The 5463-nt window shown below is 35.4% G+C and overlaps 1 long non-coding RNA gene across 1 annotated transcript; it reads left to right on the top strand.

Annotated features, from left to right (window-relative positions):
* Positions 1-1523: 1523 nt before the first annotated feature.
* On the top strand, positions 1524-4049 carry LOC148781784 (uncharacterized). The gene is made up of 2 exons (XR_016058599.1): positions 1524-2075; positions 3702-4049. It is a non-coding gene; the product is annotated as an uncharacterized LOC148781784 (long non-coding RNA).
* The last annotated feature ends 1414 nt before the right edge of the window (positions 4050-5463 follow it).

The following is a 5463-nucleotide window of genomic DNA, read 5'->3' as shown; positions in this document are numbered from 1 at the left end:
AAAATTTAAAATAAAAATTCTAGTAAGAAAACATTTGGACTGTTAGTTTCCATTATTTTTAGATAGAAAACAAAACCTACTTGCATCCATCTTAAAGATGGATCCTTTACAACTTTCTGTACTGCATATGTAGAAATGTTGTCTTGCCCGCATGAAATAATTTTTTTTATAACTTATATTATGATTTCTCCCTTTTCTACTTTTTTTTTTTTTTATTAACCAATTCTCACTTGGGAGAATTGATCCCACTGCCGATCGGGGCCAACTTCTCGGACACCAGGTTTACCCAGCCGATCCAGATTTTAAAAGCACTGGTTGATGCGGTCTAGATTATAACTACCACAACATAAAAGCAACACCCATCTCTCTCATACGCAAATAAATTACGTAAAATGCATTATAATGGGCTATACATTGAGGAAGACGTATGAGAAAATCACCGGTCAAGAAAAGGAAGAGCAAGAAAACTTATATATAAGGCATGAAAATCTCACCCTGCTAGGCTTACCACATATGCACCTAGTAATATGGCAGATTCTCACTTCCTTCTGGGTTCTTCATTTCATTTGCCATTTTGATTTGCAATGTGAAATTGCATTAGCTGAGTCTCCCTCTTTCTTTAGCTGCCTACTACTACCGTGAAGAATGCTCACCCCCCTTGTTTGAGAACTAGGATTTCAGTTTCATTCACAAGGTCTTGGATTTCAGTTTCATCCACTAGGCTTTGTAAAGGAGATGATGGGACTCCCTATATTGTCGTTTATATATATATATATATATATAATATTGGTGCTTGATCAGGGTTCCTCGCACACCATCAAAGTTAAGTTTAATTTAACTAAGGAGAAATTATTATGTTACCGTTCAAAAAAAAGAAAAAAAAAACAATTAAGGGTGTTCCCATGCTCTTGATTTAGTTGGTTTTGTAATGTTAAGGCAACGTTAATAAAACTTAAAATAAGCGCTTACGATGTGGGTATTTAAAGGGACCTAAAAAAACATTATACCAGCTTAAAAAAAAGAAAAGTTATGAAAATGAAGGTTTTAGAGGGAATTTGGGTTAGGACCGTTGTCATCCCTGAACCAGTTTGATCTTGGCCGATTCTCCATCCAAATCGATGAAGTGCATAAAGTATTATTAGGTTTTAAAACATTGGACAAAATATATTCGAGCTTTTCTTCACAATAGAAAAAAAGATTGTATTCAATGAGATCATTTATCATCGTTATAAGGAGGTTATAATTACTTTTAATCATTTTGTATCAAAGTAAATGGCTTGGAAGTTCGAGATATTTTTTAAACTTTGATTCTAATCAAGGACACTCTAGCGGCTACTTGAATTAAAATGTTACGGACAAGTGATGGTTACTTCCTCCTATCAACAGTAAAAAATTTATTTATATATTTTTTTCAAAAAAAGATAAAAAAAAAATAGAAACATATTCCGAGTTTCCGACCCCTATTAGTACAACAACATAAAGTCATCACGGTTAATAAATGTGCTGAACGGAGATGAACATGCTGCGCAGCCTGTATATTTTCCAATTACTGGGAAAAACCTTGCATCCCATTTGAAAAACTAGGCAGTTAAATGGTCCGGTAGACGATTTCTGGACCTTTTTTCCTTTGCAGCAATGGCTGCCAATGTCTATAGATTCCTCAGAAAGCCCTCTCTTCTAAGAAGCATCAATCGCCATTTCCTCAACCGTCCAAACCCTAACCCTAGTTTTCAGACCCAAACCGTACTTTCTGATTCATTTAATAGAGGAAGAATCCCTGTGTTTCATCCGCCTACAAGCTCTGAGCTTCCTCTTCCCCCTTCTTCTACAATTTTTTACCCTAGTTTTCCTTTTGGTTGTCTTTTGAAGCCTATACAAGTCAATGTGGAACTTGAGGAAATAGAAGAGGTTGCAGGGATCGATTCACGCGAAGCTGGTGAGGTTTGGGCCGATAGTGTGAAGAAGAAGAGGAAGAAAAAGATGAACAAGCACAAGTACAAGAAGCTTCGAAAGCGCTTGCGACGCAAGACCTAGAGGGAAGAGAGAACTGGTGATGATGTCCCATGCTTTCAAGGGTTTCCTCTGATCCCTCTTTGTATTTTTTAAGCAACAACATCAATGAATTAGATGCAAATTTTTATCTTTCTTCTTATTTTGGATTTTCAATGGCATCGAGCAGCTTGTTGACATTTTTGGTTGTTTTGTGGAGGAATAATGTGATAATGATGGGGAGTTATTTTGACTCGTGCCCTAATGTGTTCCATCAGTTGAGTTATCAGAGGAAGTTTGGTGTCCAGCTTAACCTTTTGTTTCGAGAATTAGACAGAATTTTTTTTTGAGGAATCGCTGGTTTAGTTTCACTATAAACTTGGTATTACAACGTGCTTGTGAGCTTACTTGTTTAGCTTTGAACTGAAGTCGAGTAACTTCCACAATTTTTTTTCATTGTTTTCTCCTTTCTATGATTTTCTCTCTCATATTTTTTCCATGTATAACATCTGAGTTTTTTTCATGTATAACATCTGAGTTGTCTGCCCCCTTTGAAAGTTGAGGTATACTCTACTCCGTTACTCATTGCTAATACTCATTACTAATTGGGGAAAAAAATCCCAAAAGTTTCTGCTTAGACTGTATTCTGGGCCTACACTGGCATTCCTTATTGTATCTCCAGTTTAATTGCATGTGTAATGGTGGCTTTCAAAATTGTTTGGGATCCTTTGTATATGCTATCATATCTACATTTCATTTGGAATGCATACTTGATTTGTCGACCTCCAACTTGATACATTGAGTGGCATTCTTCAATTTTCCACACTGATCAGTGTCTGTTAACAATAACGAGCAATAAGTTTGGATTACACTGAAATAAATTTTGTTCTAGGCTTTTGGCAATGAAAAGTAGGGAGGGCCAGTTTACGCTGAACACCAGCCCTATGCCATTTATGCACTTTCTCATGGAGAGTGTCTATTATCAAGTAAAATAATGCCTCTGCTAATTAAATAAACATCATTCATAGGTTGGCGAAAGGAAAATGTACGCTTTGGTTTTTTATTTTATTTTTAATAGAAGTTCTGTGATCCATCAAAAAAAGATAATTAAACTGTAAATTGCATCAAGTTATCCACCAAAGTTTGCTGTACACATTGAGCCTTGATGGATCATGGATGCCTTTTCTGTTACTCAAATAACGTTGATCGATAAAAAAGACATTCGTTGCTGAGGTTCACAATCTTTGTGAGCTTGGTCTCGCCATTTCTCATGTACTTCGGGAGCCTATTGAGGTAACTTAGTTCCTGCTAAGTCAGGTGGTGCCCCTAATGTTGAGAAAGGAGGCATCTTTTGGCAACGAGATGGCTCCTCATTGCCCTTAAGATAATGTTGACAGTGTGCTCTGTTGTTCTTTTCATTTTTTTGTTGTGCAATGTATTTTAGTTGATGAAGGTAGTTACCATTAAAGACAAAGACATGGGTCTATAGATTGCTTTGGCACCAAAAGTAGATACAATTCACTTTCTCTTTTGCTTTCATTATATAGATGAAGTGCCAAGGAAGATTGTTTACCTTGTCATGTATTGTTTATCATCTGGTGCCAATGTTATTCTAGTTTCTGCGAAAGCTATAAGGGATGAATTTAGGAAACATCTACCAGGTGTCCATTGCATGATTATAATAATATCCCTGCCTCTTGTTCGTTTTGCAGATAGTGTGGCATACTTGAGATGATTGCTTCAAGTTGGTGTGTCATTAGACTTAAAACAGAGAATTAAATTTGCTGCTTCAATTCATGATGATAAAAGGGAAAGTGTGGTTTCTGAGTTTCAGTAGGTTTATGTGCAGAGCAGGAAAAACCAAAAGTGATATAGGCAGAATTTAAGTTGAAACAAATTGGGTTATTTGGTACTCCATGTTGAGTGCAACTTGATGTACAGCCTCTTTCTTCTTAATGGTTAACTGTAAAAAGAGAAATGAGAAAAATAATTGTGTTTTGTTTGATGGATAAAACAATAATCATGGTATCTGAAAGGAAATTTCAGAACATAAAAATCATGAAGAGAATAAAGGTGCTTCTCATATGTCTGATAAGATGATCCCAAAACAGTGGTATGCTAGTTCATTTTTGTTTTCTTATGTCCAAAATCCAAACTAGGTCAATGTAAGCTTTTTGTTTACTAGTTGGATACTTGTTTTCTAGGTTTTTATGTGTGTTTGTTCAAGCTTAAGAGTAACAGAAGAGCCCATACTTATTTATTCAGTGCATGTTTGAGAATGATTTATATATTCATGGTTGATATCGGATCTATATTAAGATGATATATATATATATATATATATATATATATATATATATATATATATATATATATATATATATATATATATATGGTGAAGCAAGTATTGGTCAAGTAAGGACATGCTTCATCTAATCATGGTGATTTGGAAATAATGGATAATATGTTACTTTTTTCTTTTTCGGTGTATTTGCAAATGAATAGCAGTTCTTTATTTTTGTCATTAGTTTTGTTACAATGGATGTTGCCTTGTGCTGGAAAATAGAGGTAAAGGAGATCTCTTGTGATGGAAGGAAATTTAGTAAATAGGGATATTAAGAGTCTTTTGTTTCAAGTGAATATTTTAACGAAAAGCACAAATTGATTATCTTTTTTTTTAAATTCACAAGAAGAAGCATTGTCACCGACCTTTTTATGTTTGTTTTTGTTCATTGTCACTGACCCTTTTCCTGTGGATTTTTCTATATCCTGTGAATTCTAAACAATGGTGCATGCTACTCCTGCCACCTCTTTATTCTGGCAAATTGTTGGTGTTATTCTCTTTATGCATGATCATTATGATATATGGAAAAAATTCAGCCTCTTATTGCTGCTTTTGCCATGACCATTAATGAGATGTACGAACGTTGGATCCTACTTTATGAAGTTAAAGAGTTTTCCCATGCCCTTTGGACATTGAATAGGATTAATGCGGCTCCTCGTAGGGATGGTTTTGGGTCTTAAGTATTGTTGGAAGAGAAGAATCGAATATGTAATCAAGGAATCTGTGTGGAGAAAAAAAAAAATATTAATCTAACGAACCACATGCTTGAGATGCTTTGTCCTCTGGCAATTCATTGGATTGCTTGGATAAAAGTGAGCTAAGGAGATGTTTGATGAGGGATGTGTGAGTTTATAGGCCCTAGTCACAAGGGAGTTTTGTAGGATTACATTGAACAACCTAATCTGTGGTTGGAATATGATAAAAATGGCAAATTTTGAAATTTATGCGTAGAGCCTGCCTGATGGGGCAAACTGCTTTGTGGTTCTTGAAGCTTAAGTTAGATGGCAGGTTAAGTGGGACCTTGGGTTTGTCTGGTTACTTATGGACAAGCTGGGGTAGTGTGTTCTCAAAACATTAGTTTGGTGTGTGAGCGCCTGTGATTGCCTGGATGTCAGCCAAGTAGAATGGAA

The sequence above is a fragment of the Amborella trichopoda genome, chromosome 6, assembly GCF_054954075.1.
Source record: "Amborella trichopoda isolate Santa Cruz 75 chromosome 6, AtrichopodaSantaCruz75HAP2 v2.0, whole genome shotgun sequence".
Taxonomy (NCBI): Eukaryota; Viridiplantae; Streptophyta; class Magnoliopsida; order Amborellales; family Amborellaceae; genus Amborella; species Amborella trichopoda.
This window is presented reverse-complemented; position numbering and strand designations above follow the sequence as displayed.